Source organism: Amblyomma mixtum, chromosome 6 (genome assembly GCF_055824585.1).
Source record: "Amblyomma mixtum isolate Tamu chromosome 6, ASM5582458v1, whole genome shotgun sequence".
Classification (NCBI taxonomy): Eukaryota; Metazoa; Arthropoda; class Arachnida; order Ixodida; family Ixodidae; genus Amblyomma; species Amblyomma mixtum.
In genome coordinates, this window is record NC_143017.1 from 121574493 (window position 1) to 121600387 (window position 25895).

Below are 25895 nucleotides of genomic sequence, written 5' to 3' on the forward strand. Positions count from 1 at the left end.
AGTTAAAAAAAAGAAACATTAAAAGTTGAAACAGTGGGCGTCTGTAAAAACGACGAAAATTTAGGACCCATTTCGATGACGAAAACATGAGTTTTGAGAAATCGCTTTTCTCCAGTGTTTTAAAATAGAAGAGAGACTGAGCTATCCATTGTTCATTGCCGTATATGTCGAAACAAACAGGAAAAGGGTCCGAATTTGACACTTTCACAGTACGTCTACCCGATCTCACGGTGCCGGGCTGCAAGCCAATGCGTTCGCAAACACGTATACGTTGCTCGGTAGCCGAGTGGTGTAACGCTACACCCAACGGATAAAGAGGTTCTCCGGTGAAACCTTTGGTACCGCCGTGAAATTTGTTCTCAGAGACAAAAATACAGCCCTAAGTTTTTTTGTCGTGCTCCACGTGGTGAGAAATTTATGGAACTAGATTGCTGTTTCGAATTCCTGGTAAGGGGTTGGGTTTACGAACTAAATATAGACCGGAGTCCCTGCCGTCGTATTCAAGTCGAAGCGAAATGTCGTCTTCTTGAAACCGCTGACATAGAGTTATGTCTTTTTCATGGAACAATCATTATGAATGGTGTGGGGACATACTGACATGGTCGACGCAGTGACTTCTAGCAACGGAGGCACAAATGAACACGTTGTGCTTCATGAGTGCGTCAGGATCCGTCCACTTATGGTGCCTAAAGTTTGAAGGGCGACGCACGCCAAAGCGATTGAATTCCTGTTACGTGGTTCTCGTCGAAAAATGTGAGCTGTGCTGTGCGCTCGTTATGAGATGACGAATTGCAATTAAGGCGCAGGAAGCGTATATTTCACTGTTTCTTTTTGTTTTTGTTATGCGGACGCCTGAAACAGGATGTTGCGGCAGCAAAGTTTGTGTTTTTTTTTTTCGCCAGAGCTTTGCGCCTCAGAGATTGTTTTGTCACACGCGCATGTTCAGAAAACAAGTGCAGATTTCTTTGACATCACTTTTTATTGCGAGGCAGCTGTGAAATAATGTAAGATACTGTCGTGAATATATTAGTAGGAATGGTCTACCCTCCTGATCCGCAGCAAAATCTTGCTTTTAAAGGTCGTCCTGCTCTCGCCGCGGGTAATTAAGACTGCCATAGACTACCGCTGAGGTGCTTTTTTTTTTTTTTACAATGAGAGCACAAAACTGCTAGTGCTACGAGGACGGATCTGCGGATATTTATTTTTATTTATTTATACAGAATACCCCTAAAGGCCCTCGAGAGGGTATTACATGGGGGGGGGGGGGGCACAGGCAATTGAACAGAATAAAAAAAAAACCACAAATATAAAACAAACAACAAAAGCACAAATAAGACACTGGATGAAATAAGTAAGCAAAAGAATCAATCAAAAGCACAAATAAGACACTTTGCATGACATATAAGTAAGCAAAAGAATCAAAAGAATGGCAGCGCGGCAAAGAACGAAGATTACTGCATTATTAAAATTATACAAACAGAACACTAATACAATGAATCTTTTTAGTAACAAACCCTGCAAAAAAGGAAGCCATGAACAAATAAAATAACAATGTATGCGAAGAGTTAAGCAGTAGTTATTGAAGATATAAGTTTAAAATATTTATCAGGATCAGTGGTGGTTGCGATATGTGAAGGCAGAGTGTTCCAGTCAGATATTGTGCGTGGTAAGAATGAATGCGCATAGATAAATGTCCTGCACGTGAAACGTCTAACTTTAAAGGGATGATCGCGGCGGTCAAAAATCGAAGTAGGCAAAGAAAAAAAGTCGTTATGAAGTGATGGATGATGATAAAGTTTATGAAAAAGTGACAGTCGTGCAATTTTACGGCGGAGACATAAATCCTGGAGACCTGCGCGTTTCTTTAAGGCTGTGACGCTGGTGTTACGTGAATAATCGGAGTAAATAAAACGAACGGCGCGGTTCTGCAATGATTCAATGTTATTTATTAGGTAAGATTGGTAAGGGTCCCAAATAGCCGAGGCATATTCAATTTTAGGTCGAATTAGAGTGGTATAGGCATGAGCACGGAGGTGAGGAGGAGCATGCTTTAGGTTATGTTTAACCTAATTATTGTGATTAGTTTTATTTTATTTTTTATTTATTTATTTATGTACATACTGCAGACCATGGCTAGGTCCAAGCAGGAAGGGCAGGTGCACAAAAAGCAAAATTATAGCAACAAAACAATTGTGGCGCAATGTTACGATATGCGAAAAAATAGCGTTCATATAGAACTTCCTGTTGAACAAAGGCGCTTGTCCACAATTTCCGCAATGCCACACCAGGAGAGAACAGCCTTTATTTTTCATTTCCAGGTAGGTTCTCGCATTGCAATTTAATTCTTAAAGTGCAAGTACCTCGTTATCTCAATACTGCTTTATTCTAAAGAGGCGAGTTGCTCGTTAAACCAGCCAGGCGGTCAAGTTGACCAGCAGACGCAACATAACGCTGTGCCGCCTTTTTTTTTTCACATTTTATTGAGTTTGTCTGCAACAGGAAATTAACAAATGATTCGTCGTAGCTAACACACTATTATTATTGCCATGCTTCTCTTCGCTTCATTGAACGCTTGCTTTATTGCTTTGATTCTCGATGCTGCTTGTTGCCATAAAAAATCTCTAGTGACGTAATAAGGCAGAGTAATAAATAAATTAAATAAAATAGGCTCACCAGCCGCGTCCGTCGACAAAGACCAGACCGTGAAGAGGACTCGAAGCAGCTCAGATAAAATTCGAAACACAACCACATGCTTTCATTCAAGTAAGCCTGACCGGTTTAATCATTTTATCTATTCAATTTAGAAGCTACAGCCTTAAAATACTTAAGCAGGTGGACGCAGACTTGGGGGACACTGAAGTCCATCTTACGAGCATGACGGGATAGCGTTAAAGGATAGCTGTAATGGGGATAGCTGTAATGTAACTATCACACTTTGCGGTGTGAGGTGCTCGTACGAGACCTCTATCTATCCCACTGAAAAAAAAAAAAACTTTCCTCAGTGGTGTGGAGGTAGCGTGCCGACTCCCGATCTAATAGACAGTTATTTCATTCCGCTTGCCTGATTTTTTTTTTATTTTCAGTGCAACTACTTTTCTTTGTCCCAATCCTAGATCAATCAGGATTTTCCAGTCACGTCGAAACCTGGTTTTCCGGGCGACCGGGACTTTTAACGCCTTCGCATTAAAACTACGAAGAAAGGTAGACAACGTGCAGTGCACTGCAGCTACTGATACGCACCGACAGCAAGAAATTTAAGCAAGTAAAACCAGTACAAATTGATCAGTATAAATTTAGCCTTGAAATCGCTGTCGGCCCACTCTTGAAGGCCGTGACTCATCTCTGCACTGTTCCTCGACACCGTCACCACTGCCGCGGCGATGTCACCGAATGCACAGAGCAGTGCGCGAAGTTTTCTCAATGTCACACTGATGCGTGCACTGCAGCGAAGCACCCTCCTTTCCACACAATCCGGTCGGCCTTCCCCTCGCCGCTCACATTCGCGTCGCGCCCGCGCTCTCCCCTTGACCTGCGTCGTTTCCGTCCGTGGGAGCCGTTCGGCGCGAGACGGGACCGACCTCGCACGCCCGAACGTGAGGAGGGCAGGCCTGCGGCGGCGCCGCTGCTCCGTCTTGCCCTGAGTGACAGATCGCATCCTCGTCGCTGACACGTGCGTCCACTCGAAAGCGCATGAGGTTGCTAGCGCGTAAGAGATTAAACGTGGCGCCCTCAGCAAACTCCGATGACTGCACGTCGGCGTCGTGCGATCCGGCGCGGCGCGTTTACATTGCCCGGCATCGGCGAAAGGCCTGACAAGCCTCTGATGGGACTTAGTGGATGGGCGCTTGTCGACACAGCGCTTACGGGTTTGTATTTAACGCTAAGTCTCTTGCGGATTCGCTGAGCGATAAAGATTAGCCTGCGACAACCCGCTGAGACGGCTTTGCTAGCCCTTAGACCTAAAGTCACTACCATAAACGTCAACAGTACCAACAAGTCGTGGTAGGCTTAAACTGTGCACAGTAAACCCTTTTATTCACATGCTTTCATGTGTACAACTGTAGTACTTGCTCCTACTGACAGTAACGTGTAAAAAAAAACAAAAACAGGAGGCATCTAACTACACTGGACTTGAAGCCGTTGTAATTGAAGCATGATCTCCATTAAGGACTCGCATTTGAGCGTTTCTTTTTGGCCATAAGCGGTCGCTGTAAGCAACGGGCAATCGCAATTTCCACCCTTGTTGGGTACTACAGTGATTATTCGCGATGCCAGAATAAATGCGCCAGTTACACAGGTGATGCATTAAATGTGCCTTTTTTGATGCTTACGGATCGAGTAAGAACCCGAGAAGCCAGGCCTACGGTGTGCTGCTGCCTTTGTTTCTGCCAATATCGCACGCAGCGAAAGCGGTGTTTGGCACTATTCTATTGTCTTGCCCTGTTTACAGCTTCTCTTTTTATTGCGGAATTTCTCATGGCAGAATTGCTTTATGATTTTTCTCTGGCTTATACACGATTCCTGGGCTCTCTCTACACATTTTTTGGACCGAGAAAGCAGTTTAGGTGTACAAAGCACAAAAATATTCGAAATACTACTCCCTACTACATACTCAACCAGATGGTCTAGCATATATATTAACGACAACGGCAATCCTAGGGGGTGGGGGGGGGGGGGGGGAGGTGAGAGACGTAAATAGCATATATAATAACTCTCGTGGAGACTGCCCATAGTTACTTTGGGCGTTGAACTGCCAACGTATTAGTCACCGGCAATCAAGTCACGTACGGAGGCTAGCGCCGAAGTCACGAAGTCAAAGGCTCCGTACATCACCTTGAACTGATAAAAGAAAAAAAACCACCAGATGCTGCTGCGTAACACGTGTATAGCGATGGGAAGGCGCTAACACAATGGAGCAGAAAGAGAGAGAAAGCAGGAAAAGAGTATAAATTCTGTAAACCAACAAACAAAATGACGAAAAGCAAGAGCAGGAAGACGACACAGTGGTATGGTACACGGCAACGCTTGTCGCATTCTGGGCAGTTGACCGAGCGCGCTCGCCAAGCGCGGCTTTCCCACGCTTATGCTTGCGGTTGCCGGTCCGCGACTGAGGGAGCCGCGCCGTAGAAACGCTCGGGGCAATGTCACCGCATCGATGTTCCGGAGTCTTGTAAGGCGCGACGCTGCGCCTGTGTGCGAGCGCGTACAAGGCGGGGGAGGGGTGGGGGAGGGGGAACGCAAAAAAATAAATTGGAGGGGACTCTTGAGCTCCGCCTAAGAGTATGAGTTTGGGTTAATTCCCATATATATGCACAATTGTTCATTCTGTACTTTACATTCATAGATCCTTCGGAGTCCTCATACCACTGCCCTGCGATGGCAGGTGCTCCCAGCGGTGGGCCTTGTGCGACCCAGGTTGCTCTTTCTGAACGACCAATCATTAATTTAACTGCCACCTTCCACGGAGGACAGTTTGCTCACTATCCGGTGGGCAGGTTGTGATAACGCCTCAAGGTCACGTGACCTACGTGGCCCACCTACCTCCTAGGTTGCTTCTCTGGAGACTACCTTCCAGAGTCATGCTCGTGATTTTTCGCTCACTACGCCGACAACACTGACACCGAATTTTCTGTACAACAAGGCCTTTGACGCTCTCGCGTTAAATTGAGCGGTTTCCCGCAGCTGGGCCTGACTGGCCTGATGGGCAGGGGCATCGTTCACGCCAAGCTATCCCTGAGGATTGCTTAGATCTGAGCTACTTCTACGCGTTGCTGCATACGTTTAGTTTTTCTTGCACTTATAGGCGAGGCCAACGTCTATCGTTTATGAATAAAGAAGTACTAAACAAGTACATAAAGCTAACTGTCAAAGATAGCTTGAAAGCACGAACTGATGGGCGAGTTGCTTATGCATGGTATAATTGAAACAGCGCAAGGCCTAAGGCCAAAGAAGAGAGCAGAGGAAAGGATGAAACGGACAACTCAGCGCTGTGTTGTCCGTTTCCTCCTTTCTTCTGCTCTGTTCTCAGGCCTTGAGCCTTGCGCTGTTTCAATTATACCATGGGAAAGATAACATTGAAGTCCCAAGCTGTTAAACTGTAACATCAAGTTCGGTACTTTAGCCGTTGATTGGAGTTCGTGAATTTTCCTGTCGGTTTGTACGGGTGAAGCTGTGGTGGCACAGCAGTGTTTTCAAGCATAAGAAACTTAAAGAAACTTAGTTTCTCGAGCAGGTCCAGTAATTACGTCAACAACCTCTACCCAGAAAAATTATTGAGCAAGTCGAGCTAGTTTTACCGAAACCATTTGCCTCTCTGCTAGGAATTACGCGAATGAGATAAAATCGATGCTTGAATGTGTTTTCATACCAGCTGTATACTCGCGATAAAGAGGCGCGCCTGCGGTAGCTAGCAGCAGCGCTGGACTAACAGAAATTTGCACTATCTATTCATGGAGGACAAAAGCACGATTACCTGCTTTAGTATGTGACACGTCATAGCCACAATAAGTATACTAGGGCCTAGAATGTTTGTTACTATTTGTCAAAAGACTGTTAGCAAAGCATGAGCATTTGGTGGATCAAAGCGAGGTCGTTGGTAATAGAAATTGATGCGATCAAACGGGAGCATTCCACAGTCACAATCAGCGCTTGAAGGTTCGACACAGGGTACTTCATTAATTCCCAGGAGACGGTGCTTTTCGCTTGTTTTGTGATGTTATAGCTTCTTATTTTCGTAATGGCGACCCCGTCATGCGATTAGGCATCCAGCACTACTTGTATTTGCTTAATATTTATTTCGATCGCATGCGGCTAGATTGTCCAGGTCAAAGCTCCGGATGTCCGCTGGCGTGCACATCTCTCCCAGATATTTCAGACACGCGCCCGGGAATGAAATAATAAACAAAAAGGCTAAGTTTACGTTTGCGCAAACGACGCGAATGATTTTGCTGGCCTTTCGATCTCTGTCCCATTCCTCTTTCTTGATGCATCAGGAGCCGAGTAACCGAGTTTTCATCGCTTCTCGTGACTCGCCTGTCCTTGACCTGAGACCCCGCATTTAACGCCGCTGATTGGTGAACGGCCAGGAGAACGGTCGATGAGGCCGTGCTGTCTTCGCCTTAGATCTCGCTCACCGACTCGACCGATCTCGGATGGTCACGAACTGTCGCATTCGTTGATAGATTGCTACCTGGAGACGAACTGGCCAAAGAAATTTGCACATCCGGCATTCATGTATTCGACTGCGGGGTCGCTGCTGCCGCACCAGACGTGCTTGCCCATCGACTAGACTGCTTTCCGGTCGAACAAGATCTCCATTTATTTACGTGCTTGCTTAATTGCCGCTCAGTAGACATGCTGCGTCATTTCGCGCAAGCTGTTGTCGTCCCCTCCTAATTCATTCCCGTTTCTCGGTCATTGGAACGCGAAAACAAGAAACGCTTGTATCGTTTTCTTTTACTTCTGAGGAATATGATTTGAATATATATTTGCGAAAAACAAAAGCTAGCTAGAAAAAGCTATCTAGCCCCCTAGCTAGGCGGGTGGGGTGAGGAGGTGGCTGCTGGGTGTTGCTGCGGGAGGGTGGAAAGAAGGAAGAACCTCGCTTGTGCTGGAGGCTTCACTTCAACACACATCGCATTCCCAGGGGTGGGAGGTGGGAGGTAATGCGGCTACAGTAGCACTGCTTTCCCAGTGACACTTTGCGCAGAAGATTAATATTGATTTTAGGATAAGATTTTTATCACGTCGCAAACCACTGCGTTACTTTTTTTTAACGTCTTTATTTCTGCATTTAGTAGGCCGATACCTTGCGGCAGAACTAAGGTGCTTCATGGAGGTTGGGTTAGGTGAGTGGTTAAGGGTGGGGGTGAGGATGGGGGTGGGGGTGAAGGTCGGAGTGCGGGTGGGGGACCGGTGTCCGCTTCTTCATCTAGGTAGTGTCGTCCCGAGGTACTAAGAACTCTAAGTATCCGTACATATGTAGCTCAGTACTCCCATACTTAGTTCTTGCTGATTCGCTTATCACAGCATTGTGAGCTCGAGGAGCGAAGAAATGGTGGGAGATCGAGCTGATTATATGGCAATGGACACAACTTGGTCGGCGTACTTAAGTAATCCGCATGTTAAAGAAACTATAGGTAAATTGGAACTCAGGGTTGCAATAATGAGACACGTGCGACCATTGCAGGTGGCAGTACGAGGAAAACGCTACATTGCGCATGTATGGAGAAATATGCTGCACTAAGAAATGTTCAGCTCTTCTACCTCTGCGCCATATGCAACAACTAAGAAGAGATCTTGGTTCCAGTAAACTCGAAGGCCTTAATGGGCATCTTGCAGGGCCAGAATATATAAGCGCTGCTAGTCTGACTACGTGCAGGAGGATTTCCAACTTACGTATGAACAAATACTGATCGGTTTTCGTTAAACAGTTGCAATGTCTATCATTCTTTTAAGCGCAAACTAATAATTGCAAGCAGGGTGCAGGCTGTTTTGTGTTATCGACACAATTTTACGTATACGGCTTAAGTAAACAAAGTCCTGTGTGCAGCGTTAGAATATAATTTGCGTGCTTGCAAAGCGCTACTTTAGCTACTAATGGCACCAGAAGCCAGGCTGAGCTCCCTGTCGTGGCGTATGGAGCTAAGAATAGCAGGTAAGCATGCATCGCCTGGCTTGCATGTAGCAGTTTCCAACATTCTCAAGCATTCATGCAGCGGAACAGTCGTCTGAGTGCATATCTTATCTCTGACTCAACCAACCGCAAGGGGCGGCATTCCGAACGCTGTTTACAAGTGCTGCGTCGCAACGAGAACAGAAAAGCAGAGAGAGAAAGAGAGAGAGAGAGAGTAGAAAGAGGAGAGAAAGAGAGAAAAGCAGCGTGCTCGCGAGTAGCCATCCGGCATGCATGCATAACGACGCACCCAAAGCGCGCACGCGAGATACGGCGCGCAATAGAGCTGTTACCGCACGCGTCGTTGAATCCTTCTGGGTCACACGGCCGGCTGTACTCTTCCAACGCCCGCTGTTCACAAGCGGAACAGCGGTGGATGCCGTTGCGAGACGAATTCTCTGTTTTATTCCGCACTGACGGTTGACGTATGAGATCCTGCTGGTGGGCCCGATTGTACTCTTCTCTTCTGGTTTGAGCAGTGCTGTTAGTGTTTCGGGTCAGGTCCGCCCATTCGATGTCGAGACTATCGAGCTATTTCTACTCCGGGCGGTGGAAGTGGCTGCAATTGCCTGTCTTATGCGCTTTAAAGCTCGGCGGAAGCTTTTGCGATATGCGTATAGGGAACGGAGAGGGGCGTGCATCGAACACGGTAACGACGCCAGCTTTGAGCTTTACGGCTCAGAGCTTTACGGCTATGTTCCACCTAGCGGGACGCGCTTCGACCTCTCCGGAACCACGTAAGGAAAGAAGCGTTGGATTGCATTTATGCCCTGTTATCGCGAAACATCGTATGAACGACTTAGTTTCAACATTGCAGAGCATGTGCTGTACGTGTCTCATCAGCATCGGATGTCTAGAGAATTGGGCTAGAGAATTATAGAAAATTTAGGGTACGGTATGCGCAAAGTTCAAGAGAATGAAACACCTTCTCAGAGATTTAAAGTAGAAGCGTGAGATACTTTTCTTTTTCGCTCAAATGCGCTGGCCTGTTAAGATTATACTTTTTACTGTAACAAAAAGCGGTAAAACGTAGTTTTTTGGGCGTTCAGTGCTGGCTCTTTGGGTGCTGCTGCCGGTTTTGGTTTTTGATTCTGTGATAATAAAATATCATAACCTTACCAAACCTATCGATGATGATAAGTGTTTCTATTGCACATTTCAAAGAAGACCTTTATTGAAGAAATAAAGTCGCGTAATAAAGTAAAAAAGATATCAGTTTCAGTTATGAATGGGATCCATCATTCTTCAAGCGCGTAAAGTAACAGTAGAACAGGAGTTACACTACATTATTGGCAAGAGGCCGCATTTTTGTTACGCTTGCTCAACCGTCATTTCTTATCCCGGTTTCTAGTCCGAAAAATCGGAAAGCTCTTTTGTACAATCGTAACACGCTGCCACCTATTCAATAGCGCAGTGGCTAAGCATACTTGAGGACCTCTTTTTTATCAGCTTCCGGCGATGAATAAAAGACGTCTGAGACTGGAGTAGTTGTGTTTGTGTCCGTAGAACTAATTCAAGATCGATTTATAATAAGGTTTCAAGGGCGCTGCTCGGGTGGAGAGTGTGGTAGCAAACCCAATGATAAAATGTAGGAAGTGTGAAACCCGTTAATGTCCTGCCGTCTATTCGACTGCAGTTGTCACATCACAGTCAGGTAGGCCAGAAATGAGGACGGCGCGGTGACCATAAAGAGAGCAAAACCTTCAATCTGCGTGAGCAGGTGTCTGGGGAGGCAGAAAAGCACCAAAAGAGGTTTCGTGCCCCCAAGCTTTTGGCGTAGAGTCTCGAGGCAAAAAAATTCCGCCGCGGGGCAAGTATTTCGTAACACGTGTGACCCGTGTCGTTATTGCGTCCAATCTCCGGTCCAGACATCTAAGCATCGTTTCCACGATATCACTCGCCCACCGATACGTCTGCTAAGCGCTTACGACCGCAGATAGGAATGGAGGGTGATCGTTCACAATTTATTGCACCCCACCGTTAGAGTCTCTCTCAGTGTCTGGTCTCACCTCTCCCCAATCCCTGGCCTTCGAGTGGGGGCTGCTACCTTCGTGCCAAACCGACGACATTTGTTCCGCACAGCTGGAGTGGTCGTTGTGCTCTGTGACGCGATGATAGCGACTGCAGACGCGCCACTCGCCTGCTTGGCGAGCCCTGGTGCGTTTCGTAGCGGTTGCCGGTCACTTATGGTCCTTATATCTCATCTGCTCTCCATCTCCACTTTCCCTCCATCCTTTGCTCCCCCGTGTTTTACGGGCCTAGAAGGCGCGTCGTTTCATACTGCCGCAACCAATGAAATCTGCTGCAGCCGGTGATCACGGGAGAGGAAAAGAAATGAAAAGACAAAAAAGGCTGTGACTCTTGCTTACCTTTTCGTGGTCACCATGCCTTTGTTATTTGCTGTGTGTCAACACCCGTCTTCTCTTCTATTTATTGATTCATCATGCCACTGAGCTGATCGGTGGCCAAGGCACGCTGTTTTGGAGTATGGATTGTCGCATCTCTGTTTTATGGCTTGAAGCGTAGAATGAAGTGCAAGTCTTGGGATTTTTATTCTTGTTATTAAAATCTATTTGCTTCTTGACAGCCTCACGTAAACAAAAACACATGATACACACTCAAGCACATCCGTCCGCACGCACTTATAAACGCATTCGTTGTGCACGGCCTTGACAGCTGTTTGGTGCGCATGTGTTTTGTGAGGCCGCTAATGCGGGTTAGTAGGTTATAAATTACTTCGCCTTTCGCCGCTCGTTCCTGTAGGTAACTTCGAACTACCCCACTTCTCAATGTGCTCGATGAGCTTGATGGATGAGTTTTATATAGTGGGCGGCTGTATGGAGATTATTATTTTGAAGACAGAACAATTATTTTCTTACATCAATACAGCTGAGGCAATTGACAAAGTATGAGGCTTTTTGTATGCGACATTTCAGTAGTTATTACTTTGAAGACACCGTAGAGTAAGTAAGGAATCTCTCAAAACACTTGTTCTACTCGTCTCACATAAAAAAAGCGCTAGCCGCTCGACCATCACAAGGCTGAAATGGTTTTATTTTTTTTCATGAATGTCTCCCGAGGAAAAAAAGTTTTCAGAACAGCGTACATTTCGCTTAACCCTCAAAAAATCTCATGGATGATACCAATACGGATTTCACACACTTGTGTGCTATTGTTTGGCATGTTACTCTTGGTACAGTATCGGCATTGTATTTTAAATGGGGTCTAACATCGCTAAGCTGGACACTGCCTATGGGCAACTCTCTAGTTTAGTGTTCAGTAAAAAGTGTATTGCGCAGCATCAGACACACATTAATCGCAGCGCACTGCAACAGCTCTATTCTTCAGAAACGTGGTCTTTGGAACATATCAAGGTTTTTCTCTTCATCGGGAACGCATCCCTGCGTTCTTTCATGAGTTATTCAGTCTGCGGTACACAGTATTATGCTCTCACCACCACCGTTAAACTCTAATAGTTTTTAATGTATTACTTTTGTTAATATCTGGCCTCAACTGGAAACCCCTTCCTTTGAGCTACGGTGGCAGATGTTATGTCCAGCCAGAGCGACCGCGGAGAAGTGGACGAGTTTTGTAACCGCTGAAGGACGGAGGCTGTCGCAAGTGCAATATCGAAGACACGTGCCGTAAAAATGCCTTAGGGAAGACGGACACGTGGACTACAAAGAGAAGTTTCATAGCTTCGCTTCTTGGGGTCTCTCACTGCAAAAATAGAAGCTTCCACGCGTTACAAGGTCTGAGTTGCTCGTAGCAGCTGAAGACAATTGGAACAACGTCTAGGGATTCCTTTGTCAGCCTCCGATAAAAAAAAAAAAGAGACATTAGAAAAAGGCTTATACAAGGCTGCTGTCTCGTGCAACAGCGAGGTGCTCCTTTTTGGGAAGAAGCTCACAGTACAGTCCTTTAGGTTTAGTTGTGTAAGCCCAGTCCGACAGTCGAGGGTTACAGCAAGCACACGATGGACGCTCTCGTATTGCTAAAGAACTTGCTTTGGGGCTAGTTGGTTCATGATTGAAGTTCAGAATGGCGCAAAAGACACACACACAGGAAAAATAGGGGATGACACAAAGAGCGCCTAAGTGTCATCCCCTATTTTTCCTGTGTGTGTGTCTTTTGCGCCATTCTGAACTTCAATCGTATTGCTAGCTGGAGCATTTGACTATGCCACTTGCTCAAACCAACCGGACCCTCGAGTTTTTCCCCAGGGTGCGCGTGAGTGCTGAAAAAAGAATTCTACCTTTCTTGAGCTCGTATGGAAATTTATAGTGTTGCACGGCGTTTTCCTGGCCTATACTTTCTCGTATTGAAAGAGTGAAGTCACACATTTTAGGAAGGGAGTTGTGCGTGCTCGCGATGTCTCTGTTTTGAAGATATACGAGTCATGTGGAGTTTTAATTGCTGTCGTGAACGCATATGACCATACATAAGAAACAGATGGAAATAAAAGAAGAAAACAAAAACAGAGGGAATATAGGAGTATAGCCGACGTCACGGCCATTGTAGTTTTCATATGCGACTACATAAAAGAAGCGTAAGCGTTACTAGGTATACACTGCATCCGAGTGTTAGGAGAAATGCAAAAGAAGAAAGCAGAAAAGAAGTGGCGCATACGAACCTCACGCTCTTTGCGTAATGGATTTCGCGGGTCGATTTGCGCCTCACGAAGTGGCCACCGTCTCTAGTGGACGACCGAGAGAATGCCCGACTGTGGGGACTTGGGCGTCGGGAAACTTTCTTTAGGCATCGCGCGCAGCTGTGCGCGACGCAAGGTGGAATCCTAATTGATATGGCCCCAGTCGCTTGGAACGAATCGCCTGATTTAGTTAGCGTTTCAACCTGTGGGCAGAAAGAGGGGCAAGTGGCATGCACTGCTGCCTTCCAGACGAATGAAGTGTTCCTCAGTTTGGTCACTTATTCATGAGCTCTTCCTTGCTAACTGTTGTGCGTTAAGTCTCCCTAGAGACAAGACTGCCGGACTGTCCAGGGCTGAATGCGTAAGGCCAGAACTCCCGCCAGCAGTGCGGCTCGGCCTACCGTTCCACAAACCCTAGCCGTGCCCGAATACAAGGAGCTTCGCTTATGGTATGTATTTTGAAAAGCTCTCCAGAGCCAGCTAGCGATACGTAAAAAAAAATTTAAACAGAGTCGAAGTGGGTGCACACAGGCGTAGTTTTGGGAAGGATGACATGAAGAGTTCAAATTCGAGAACTTGCGTTGAGTATGAAGTCACAATATTTTTAGTCGGCTCAAAAATGAACTAGAATAGCAATAAAACAAGCAGTATTTAAACAATTATTTAACGCCGTCTACGCAGATATATTTTGTAGCTTTTTAGGGAGCAAGATATGGCCAGAAAAAGACAGTTCTCAAGCTTAGTGTGCATCTTGCCGGAAGCACACTTCCCCACAGCGTGCGCATTCGGTAAAATAAGCAGGTCCAAAGACGACAAACGCAGTTGCACCCGGTTGCTAAATGAATGAACTGAGAATATAGCCTTAATGCTCTCGGTGAATTTGAGTTTTGCAGAGGATACGTTTCTGGTCTTTTCCGCCCCAGGTACGAATGAGGCGTTTCGACACCCTACTAGGAAGGAAAAGTGGGCTCGAAGCTAAGATAAGCTATGGTGGGGCCATTACCACTGCTAGTCTGTAAACCAATGCTGACGCTCTCCTACATCTGGCGCTTCTGACATGCGGAACGTATGTGCCCGTACCTTCAGAGACGAAGAAAAATTACCAGCGCATCTGCCATAAAAAAGAGCCATCCACAATTTTCAAGACCCGAACGGCGTCAGAGATTGCAGCATGATTTTAGTTGTTGCCATTTTTCCGGCAGGAAATCATGAGAGAACATTTGATCCCAAGTGTTTTCTTTGTCCAGGCCTTTTAACAAGTTTAACTGAGTACACTGTGGGGCCAGTTGGTCATACATAATCTGAACGAACAAACGTAGCGTTTAAACAGGACACAGAAAGATGAGGACAGGACGGGGCTACCCCGTCCTGTCCTCATCTTTCTGTATCCTGTTTAAACGCTACGTTTGTTCGTTCAGATTACTTTTAAAAAGTTCCTAGGGCATCATGGTGGTGATGGGAGTTGGTCTCCTGTCCTCAGCGTCGAAGGCACTGGACTGACAAACGTACAGCCTGAGGCCCCGCGACACAAATCACCACCGAACCTGGTGGCCTGGGTGCCTTTCACCTAGACGATGCCTTTCGTGCAAGCGCAGATATCTCGCTATCGGTCTAGCGGAGAGCTTGTTGCCGTCCCAGCCACCGCACGGCGATGCAGGCATGTTTCAAACTCTAACTTCGCGAGCTTTCGAGTGGCGCCTTGTGAGAGAGGGAGAACCGAAAGTCGTTCTTCGTCGGCAGCGTCTCTGCATTTCTTTTCTTTTTCTTTGAAATGAGAAGAACCCCTCTTTACCCTTCTTACTCGCTTCCGAATGGAAGCGGCAGTTTGGAATGAGCGGAGGGAACCGCCCGATATTTATCTCTCAAAGACGTAAGAGGGCGACCGCGTGCGGCGCGGCAAAAAGGGCGGCAGGAAGGGGTGGTGGTTGAGGGGGTTGACGATGCCCGAACCGGGTCGATGGCGTCGTTGAAGGGGGTGGGGAGCGGTACGAAGGCTGGTCTGATGGATCGTGACCGCTCTTGCGCGCGTAACCTCTGCCGAAGTATTAACCGCAGAATGATAGCTTCGCGGAAAAGGGAGTCCCCCTGGCCCGCGAAGATGGGTTGCCGGAGCAACGGCGACTCGTGAAGCGTGCGGGTGGCTTCCGTCCTTCCTTCTTCGGAAGGTCTTCGTGCTTCGGTTTGGAAGCGGGACAGCCGCACCTATACTCAGACTAAAACCCTCATCTTGCACTTTTCGTGGGGCAAAAAAAAAAAAAAAAACTCGCTATGTAGCGTCCCAAACAATAGCACTACCCCTACTGCATCCACTGCACGATTTTGGAGAAGCGGGAGAACGGCGTCAGTCTGGTGACCAACGTTTTTACAGAACTCGGCTTCGTCCGGTGAAAGGGGAAGACGAATCCTTTTGTCGGAACGTAGGTCAGTGGGCTGAGGCGTACCTTCATTCAGTTGTAAAAGTTTTCATTGCCGAAAACCCTAGCTACTCTGCCTGGTATCTTCCATACTACTGCATCAAATACTACTCCGGCTTTACTTCTGCAGGTTTGCTATGTTAATGGTAATCAAAATTTATTTGCACAATTGCTGTCTCCGATTACCTGACTGAAAGCGCGTAGCTAGTGTTATACTTCCTGCTTCATATTTTCTTTACTTGACCGGGCGCGCACGTCAGCTAACCGGGAGTCAACTGGCAGGCTACCGAAGGTGACTGCGACAATGTTTAGAGACTGAAGGGGTGTGGCAAAATAAACCTCTCCGCTATTTTTTGACGACCTCAGGTGTGAACCGATGAGAAACGGGGAGAGGGGACAAGGGGGGGGGGGGGGGGCGGAATGGGGCAGTCGGCTTTTTATTAGGCATGAGGGAGGGGGCGAAAATTTTATCTCGCATTTTTTCCGTTCTTCCAAACGGCATCAGCAGGCTCTTGCATTAAATTTGACCCCACATAATGGAGAGACCTATGCACACCTATGCTCTCTTCGGATAGATCGGTTCTCCTAGTGCAGGCACGTAACCCCAGCACAGCAGCGGAGACTTCTTGCGCTTAAAAGTCCCCTTTCTGCTCGGAACTTGCCCTCAATATTCTCTATTTCACGCTTATATTTCGAATATGCGGCTTCGCTCGCGAGTTCCTGGCCTTAATGTCTACCATTCCTCCGTCGCCCACACACTTAAAGCCCTAGCTGCCGCAGTTCTCTCGTGCTCATCACATATTAATCACGTTACTCGCGATATAAAGACATAAAGAGGTCCCACATTTCTGCCCGCTGTCGCGCGCGCTTTCTCTCTCCCCCACACCCTCACCCTTCTACATAACCGCGGAGCCCCTTTACTGCTTCGCTCTCCTCCGTAGGATTCGGCGGTCGCCAGGTCCCGTGCTCACTCGGATCCTACCAGGGCGGGTCCAGATTTATCGCCGTTGGACTTAATGGCGCTCCCCTCCCCTCCCAGCTTGGAAGCGTAGAGAGACGCGTTGTGCGCATTCCCTACTCGCCTTCCCCGTCTCTCGACGTCGTCGGCGAGCCCGTAATTCCTAGAACTGCCACCGCCCCGGCGCTCACGCGGCGAAAAGAGATTAAACCCGGAGGTATTTTCTCCTTTTCCGTGCTCCGTTTACGCGCATCCCCCGCATCCCGTGCTATTGCCGGATTCAGCGGGCGCTCGGTGAAAAGCTGCGCCGTTGTGCGCTCGAGGTTTCAGACTGTGTAAGCCAGTGAATTGTACTGCTGCCAGGACAACTCAAATGGAGCTAGATTCTTCGGAGGCCTCAGCTGGCCGTGTTCAAACGCTATTTTTTTTAGTCGCATTTCGTCAGAATGGCCAATGCCGCGGGTGGGTGAAGGGGGCCAAGAAATAATTTGATCCTGCCATGCCTTGTATTCAGTCTTGAAACACGCCTTTGCTCACAAGCTCGATGAATTCGTTTCTAAGATAAGAGTAGCTGCAAGGAATGTGCTGCAGTTAATCACTGCAGAAATAGGGCACATAACACTGCCATTTGATATCAGATCACTGGCCGCGTCCTTATCTGTTATCCAGCTCTTGCAGAGCTCAGTGTTTGGCTTTATCTGTGAAAAGCGAACTGATATATGAAATGTTATTGGGAGTACGATTAAATTACACAGTAGGAGATTGCTGCGTGTATTCTTGTACCCAACGCACATATAACATTTATTCAGAGCACTGTATGTAAAAGCCGCAGTGTTTTCGACCCTGTGTGCTGCGAATCACATCTTATTATTGCGGAAATATATTTTGTACGCAGCAGTCATTTTTATTGAACTCTAACGTATTTTAACCGTCAAATGCGCAAGCTCACTTCAAAAATGAGTAACATAGCCAGCCAACTTGGACGTCCCGCTCTACAAGATTTAGTGAACCGTACTGCATACTTTTGCCACTTACCCACCATGGTCTACTGATGATGCGGTCTAGTCTTCCGCATACGCTTAAGAAGTTTCAACTTATATTTGCAGAACTGGTCTTGTCATCTAAATGCTTTTATGTCATATATAGCGGAATAAAACATCGCTTTTCTTTATTCGCTTTCTTTCTGTTTTTTCTTTCTGCTGACAAGTATTGGATATGTTATGGTTGTTTATCGTTATGGGCTGCTTTGCTGTTTTTCTTACCGGTTATAAAAGGATGGGTGGGTGGGGGAGGGGTATAGTCAACCTGCATTGCACACAATATTTTGCCCGCTCTCCTCACCACATGTTGTAGTCGACCGCCTGTACATGTGTGTTGAAAATGAACTAAAACGTAAATTAAAGCTCTGTCGCCTCTGTAAGCGTGCTGTCCCAGGTCACTCTCAACTGTAGCTGGTGGCGGTAAAGACGATATGTACAAGTCGGGAACGACGCAAAATTAACTCTTGATCTCCCTGAAAATTTTGTCACTTTCACTGCAACTCCGGAATTTTAGATTTCTACTCGAAGGAAAATTACGTTCTTTAGTCTTAGACCACCGAAATGTGGAAACAGATACTCCTAGAATCTTAGTTTTTCACATAAGCATTGTGCCTAACTATAGTAGTCTTCTTTCGACCAGGAATAAATTACAGTTTATTACATACACACTGATTGTGGTAGCAAGTTATCAGATTTGCCGCCTTTCAGGAGCCGGTCCTGTTCTCATACGAATAAAAACATTTGCTAGGTAATCGTAGTCAAGAAAAAACCTAGTAAAATGGCCACCACCATCACTAAAGACACATTTCATGCCTGCACCTATTCTACTTCAGACAAAAAAAAAATGCTTTTTATTAATATCCACGAGGTTTTAGCCGTGCGGTTGCGAGGTAAAAATATATAACCTTCTGAATGTTCATGTTTGAAAAAAAATTCTACATTGTTTGCAGCAGTTCTTTGAGTTAGCCCAAAACAATATTGCTAGCATGTGGAAGGGCGAGCGGCAGTTCACTAACAAGTTGAAGCTGGAATCCGTTTTGTAACAGGTCACCGAGGTGGAGTAAGTTTAAAACAAAGTAAACTCTTTTTAGATGTTTGTCTGAGCGGCAGCTATGAGTATAGAATGAATGTTCATGGAAGTTCACAGATAAATAGGAGTCGACCTTGCAGTGCTTTGTAAACAAAGATTCGCCGTTGCTCAGTGAAGACACGCAGGGACACGCTTGGTGAATGCAACCGCTTGTTATTCACAATTCATTGAAGTTAATGCCGAATGTTTGTTTCACAGCTTTGCCAGGTTCCGCGTAGGAAATCTAGGGCACAGTGAAAATTTATCAATTATTAAACAAAGAAGCGCAAATTCTTATAGATCAACAGAGTTCTTGATGAAGGCGCGACTTTTAACCCCCCGCATTGGATTGCTGATGACGCTGGCAAAATAAAAAAAAATATGAGGTGCACTTAAGTCTAATTACTTGCGGAAATGCGAAAGCAATTCTTCATTGCCTTTTTCTAGTGCATCGTTGCTTAGGTGTGTGGTGTTGTGATGTAGTAGTGATCTGCTCTGTGTTCAAACTTTTCTTGCGCTTAATTTAGGTGTGTCGTATTGTGTTTAGTTGCAATAGTTTTCTTCATGCTTTGTACATGGTTCTTGTACATAGAACTGTAATAAATACCACGTTTACAGAAAAAAGGAAGTGTCGTGGCGAAGTGGCAGCACCTAGACCTCAATTTTCTTTTCTTATTCTTTTCTTTCCTTACGACTGAGAGTTCGAGCGGACACTTTTGCGGACAGCCTCTGTCTACAACTTCCATCCACACCACTCATGAGCCAAGAATGGCTTTCGCCGCAAAACCAGCGGCACCTCCTCCTCAACCAGCAAGTAGCAAAGGAAAAAAGGGCGTTTTTGCGAACATCTCTAAAAAACAGGTTTCAAACCGCAAGGTGCGCGACTGAAGAGGAATTTTAATTTGCTAGAACCCTCGTGTAAATAGTTTATTTCTCTGCGTTTTATTCCAGGGTGGACGTGGAAGGATTCCGGTGCCTCGTAGGGTTTCGAAATCCAATCTTCGTACGGCCCCCAGTGCACTTGAGAGGATCTCAGGAGAGGCGGCTGTAGGGCAGTTACACGGCGCTCATCGCTTGCGGCTCCGTTAATGGTACCGGCAGGCGGCGAGTAAAGGGGTGGACGCTTAGGGTAGAGGTCAGTAGCGTATAACAAACGACGCAATAAGCACGCCTTGGTCGAGAAAGCGATGGACGCTCGACACGCGAACAAAGAGAATGCGACGCCAAAAGGAGGCCAGCTGACCGCGAATACGGCAGCTATAAAAACGGACGCCAAACTCCGGGAGTAATACCGACTCATAAAAAGAAGACAAAACGAGGCACAGAGGTCATTGGTTTCAATGCCCCTTCCTTCTCTGTCCCCCTCTGGTAATGCTCTTTTCTGCCAGTCACCATTATTATTTTTTTTATTTCTGAATTGGCAGCTGGGCTGAATGCACAGCGATCACAACAGCCAGTTTAGAGATGGCCAAAGATCTGATCTTTCTCAGTCTTTCAGTCTTCTTAAGTTTCAGTTTCTTAAGTCCTAATTTATGAGGTGGCATCCATTGTCGTGTACGCCTGTAATACGCGTATCCGTGTGTTAGGGATAAATGCTTGCGGAAACTGACATCATTTTTCCAGTTATGCACTCATGGGGTTTCTGTTTGCTGCGCACAAGCTCCAGACATTGTAGAAAGCACAGGGTATTATAATGAAGGAATGAATTGCCGCGCAGGAATGTTCTTGACCTAAATAGGTATTTTTGTTTTCGCACGAAGAGCTGTTGTTAACTACACTATTAGCGTGCGTATAAGGTTCATACAATTCTCTTTTTGGAAGGAAGGAGGTTTTTCTTCACCGATGTGCAATGCGCGCGTCGTTGGAAAAGCGTGTTGTTTTGTCACGATGCCCTGAGCAGGATTGGTAGAGCTGTGTAGCAATAACTGCAGAGCTTGCAGGAACGCGTGAGAACGCATACTTGCTAGACTAAATCGCGTTATTATGTCAATGCTCGCGCTGCGTGCTTGCCACCTATATTCAGCTGTTTACTACCTGTACGCAGCAATTGTTACCTATACGCAGTGCCTACAGAGATCACACTCTGTTTTCCATTTAGCCGCCGCGGTGGCTCAGTGGTTATGGTGCTAAGCTGCTGATCCGAAAGACGCGGGTTCGATCCCGGCTGCGGCGGCTAGAATTTCTTTGGAGGAGAAATTCTTGAGGCCCGTGTACTGTGCGATGTCAGTGCACGTTATAGAACCCCAGGTGGTCGAAATTTCCGGAGCCCTCCACTACGGCGTCTCTCATAGCCTGAGTCGCTTTGGGACGTTAAACCCCATAAACTAAACAAAACTAACTGTTTTCCATCTAGAGTCGCTCTCACCATTTGAAGGTCTACACATTGTAGCTTCGCGTGGCATCTTTTAATGCGGCAGTGCCGTGTAAGCACGCTACCACTTTCCCACGCCGACTTAAGCTCGTCCTGGAACGGTGCCATAAAAAAAAAAGTGGTAGAGTTTTAACATAGTTAAAACGAGTAGACGTGCGAACGCATGTGTTTAGCCTGGTTGGCTCATGGTTTTGCTTTGCTAGATCGTTGGCACGTGTGGCGAGGATATTAGACTCAGGTTAAGTTCTGATCGAGGTTAGGCTGACATGATCTGTTCGCGCCGCATATGGAAGTTGATGAAGACGACGATGTACAATTCACAGCGCAAGAGTGTGTTGCAGTTAAACACGATTTGGTCAAATGTTTAGGGGAAACCCCCAAGGTGGAGTAGATTTGTAATAAGGGAGTAATTACTCATTGGCATCCACCCGAGCGCAGCCATACGGCTACAAAGGAAAGCTATGCAGCTTTCTCAGAAACTTCGTAGTTAAAGAAAAATTCGTCCTGGTCCGGGGTTCGAACCCGGGACCACCGCTTCACCGGAGCAGTCGCTCTACCAATTGAGCTAACCAGGACGGCAAGCTTATGGTAGGGCGAGAGCGAATTGATCAATAACTCGAAGTGGGAACTGTGTTGGTCAAATGTTTAGGGGAAACCCCCAAGGTGTTATTTCCTTTGTAGCTTTCCTTTGTAGCCGTATGGCTGCGCTCGGGTGGATGCCAATGAGTAATTACTCCCTTATTACAAATCTACTCCACCTTGGGGGTTTCCCCTAAAAATTTGACCAACACAGTTGCCACTTCGAGTTATTGATCAATTCGCTCTCGCCCTACCATAAGCTTGCCGTCCTGGTTAGCTCAATTGGTAGAGCGACTGCTCCGGTGAAGCGGTGGTCCTGGTTTCGAACCCCGGACCAGGACGAATTTTTCTTTAACTATGAAGTTTCTGAGAAAGCTACATAGCTTTCCTTTGTAGCCGTATGGCTGCGCTTGGGTGGATGCCAATGAGTAATTACTCCCTTATTACAGCTCATCCGTTCGCGCCGCCGCACGTTCGGAACCCAGTCGAGGCAGGGACGCCACAGGATTCTTGGTTGAGTTTGGCCCCGTGAAGCAGTGCTCTCGCACTACAAGCAGTTTCACACGTGAAATTTCAACTTTGCAATGCGGCAAGATGGGAGGCTACAGTTTCATTAAAGAAAATATACGTAACAGCAGCAAACAAGCGCCTTGGACACTGTTAGCAAGTTGCTTTTATTATGAATAGCTTTATCAGTTGGCACTATATTATTCACTCCACTGACGTGCCTACCTCCTCGTTTCTGCCGTGACGGTAAAGTGATAGGCACCGATTCTGTCTTGTGTTTTGAAGAAAAAAAAAACCAACTGTTTATCTCGTGAGGCACAAATAGGATTTGCCTCAGTTAATCACGTTGGCTTTGAAGACGTAGGCAGCGGCCGGGGAGAAGTTCGTAAGTGAATTAACTACGAACGAGTTTTGATGCTATTATCGGAAGACTTGCTTCTCTCGGGGCGCGTGCCTTTCTTAATCCTTATCAAACAGGCGAGGGCAATCTGCCTCGTGCCAACAAACTTGTATTTCCTGTGATAAAGTTTTTTTCTCCCTCCCTTTTATTCTCCTTTATCGTCGTGATCAATAATACATCCCCCCCCCCCCCCCCCCCCCACGCCGCCTGTGCTAGTATTGTCAATAATGAATCGCACCGTTACTGTGTGCACATGGTATCGCAGGGTTGGCATCAGCGCGTCAAGCACCTAATGTGATTTGTTAAAGCTACACGTGTGTACGTCGATAGAAAAACTTGCCGCTGCTTGGCAACGTCGCAGGGCAGCAGTGTTGCATTGCCCCACGGTGGCGCGCTGGTAAAAGGCACCTATGCAGGTGGCACGCACAGTTTTACGTCGCATAATCATTTGGTCGCTGCTGTAATCCGGCGTAAGTAGTGATCACTTATAAAGCGCAATTCTATCATAATGTGACAAATCAAGGGGCAACATCTAAGAAGAGCAAACAATTACTGTGACTCTTTTGTCCCAGTAGATGGTGAAAACGGAGGCAGTAATTACGGCAAAAAAAAAAAAGGAAACGGTCTTAAGCTCGAAACAGATTTCTTTTTCATCGGCTTGCAATAGCGGCATAAAACATCAGCTAGTGCTATAGTAACACAGTTATATCCCAAGCCACCTTCACATATTTGTTTAGTATGCATTCTCCCAAAGGTAAAGGGCATGCCTACAGAAACGTATCTTAAGCATCCATCGAATGGATTGTCTGACAGGGTACTGTTGGCGGTCTGTACCAGACAGCAGTACATACCGAACAAAAGAATCAACTATTTTATGCGAAATTGCACATGAGAGCTTCGCGAAGAAGATTACCCAGGATGCCTGTTTGCTGAAAAGGGAAATGCGCAATGCGGAATAAAGCAGCAGCTATCACCAGAGGGGCTGGGATGAATGAAACCATGCATAATTAAAAACTAGCCTCTTAACTGAAGGATGCTGTTTTCAATCAACCGTCGCCAATTCTGTTGAATGTTGCTGGGGCTTCAAGAATATTTTTTTTCTTTTGTTACACCACAAGGCCTTCCACAAGACCCCTCATGTGAAGTCCCACATCAGGATCTTTGAGGTATTAATTAATTAAAAAAATTATCAAAAAGAAAAAGAACGCCGGGGAGAGGTAAAAAAGCGACGGAGAGACATGCTGATACTGGCCAGCATAGAGTTAGTTCGGCTGCCTTACAGCGCAAGCAAACGATAAAGCATTGGAAGAGAGACAAGGGATAGTGCAGGATGCGGGCGCACGGGAGCAAGTGGTTCCTGCCCGCGCAGCCAGGCGGCGGGCCTGTGGGCTCAAGATACGGGGGCTTCGCTTTCGCCGCTTCCCTGCCCCGATGATCGATGAGGCCGGTGTCTCGGGAGTTTCTTTCCGGACGACCAACGATTGTTCAAAGCACTTAGTGCCGCCTTGCGCGGCTGTCTTTTCGGGCCGAAGCGGGGCCAGCCGGCGAAGGAAGTGTTGAGCTCTGTAGTTGCTGGCGCAGATGTTGCAAGAAGTGATGTCGTCAAAGCGGGATACGAAAGATCGGTTGTTTTTCGCAGCTACAGTGAACAGACCGAAATGGCAGCGGTGCGGGGATATCAAAGGGAGCTTGTCGGGCGCATACACTCAAAACAGAAAGGAGTGAAGAGGCAGTGAGCTGTCCGCTAGCGCACTTCTTTTAATAAAACTTAGTGCGCTAGAGGACAGCTTATTCTATTTTTACTCTCCTATAGGCGTATTTGTGTCTAGAGCGTAGAAAAGGGAGGTGTGTGTTTAGTCATTCGCGACCTACTGAGTTCACCACAACTCATTCGCCCGTGCCATGCGTACTCTCGTTCCCATTCCACACGAAGAAAAGCATGAGGAACAACTTCCTAACCAGTAGCAAACGTTTAATTCGTAACTTTGTCAGATGAAGCATCTATATATGCCGCGTTTTCGATGCGAAGAGCGCCATTTTAACCAGCCTTTTTGACAGGTACTCTCGACTTGTGTGCCGACATGCGAGTTTATGGCTACTTTTTCCGCTTAATTGTAAAGCAAGAACAGCCGTGTTTTCTGGAAAATCATTTTTACATTACATTTGAACAACATTCCTGATATATTGTGCTCATTAGCACAGTTTACAATCAGATGAAACTTTTGACTGCCTTGCAAGCGTTATCATCATCCTCACTTTCGATAATGGCATTAAATGCGGACGTGTAGCACCAACTCCGAAAATAATGGCATTAACAAACTTAAGGCCTTAAGCATTTACAGCCGTTTCTTGTGCGCGTGTGGCACGGGTATTAGAGGCAGGGTGTGTCATAGGGTGTTAGAGCCAGCCATAGAGTTGGGCATGTACTTCGAAAGCTGCCGGTTATGTTGGAGGCCCATAATCTAACATTCAGGTTACGTCAGCTTGATATTTATTCTAGCGTTGGGCATAATGTGGATGGGGTACAATGCAGTGCATATAACTAGTGCCAGTTCATTGATGTGCTGTACATAGAAAAAAATGTGCCAAAGCCGCATTTAATTTTTCCGCCTAGCTCCCTGCTAGAATCACGCTACATGAATTAGACTTATTTCTTGCATGTATCAAGCGGCCTTGCCAGCTCTGTAGTTTTCGTGAATAAAGCTTAATGCGACTTTACTGCTCAAGAACTGCATGCACTCATTTTCTTTTCAACCTGCGGTGGCTAGATTCCTTTTTTTGCTGGCACGGTTATTAGACCGGATCCTTTGGGTGCTGTGAAAAGCAAAATTTGGACAGCATGATATCTTCGATCGGACTGCATCGTCGGGCTGCCTAAAGGATGGTGGCTAGTCGTCTATGTTTTTTTTTTGTTACTTTCTGTGGAGTGGCTTATGAATATTGGAGCCGAGAGATGCTGTGTCCGAACCACATCGCAGCTCGTTCGATGGTCTCATGCTATCCCGAATGGGTATCGCCCAACCACTGGCAGACAGAACCAGTCAGTGCGATTTTCAGTGCAAGCGCGTTAGTAGAGCTGTCCTCAAAAGAGCGGTGCTAATGTCAGATGCAGTCCAATTGTTTCAAACAATGGCTGCAATGCACAGCTATGATGCGCGCATCGATGCCCTGTGGCACAGCAAGTCCTTTGTTCTTCGTATTTTTTTTCGGCGGGTTTGTTGTGCGTGCGCGG

General features: G+C 46.6%; 1 protein-coding gene and 1 non-coding gene across 2 annotated transcripts in view; one reads left to right on the forward strand and one right to left on the reverse strand.

Annotated features, from left to right (window-relative positions):
* Nucleotides 1-25895, forward strand: part of qsm (Zona pelucida superfamily protein qsm) — a 241413-nt gene that overhangs the window by 81829 nt on the left and 133689 nt on the right. The gene's annotated exons all lie outside the window — the stretch shown is intronic.
* Nucleotides 21679-21752, reverse strand: TRNAT-GGU (transfer RNA threonine (anticodon GGU)). Its single transcript has one exon. It is a non-coding gene; the product is annotated as a tRNA-Thr (tRNA).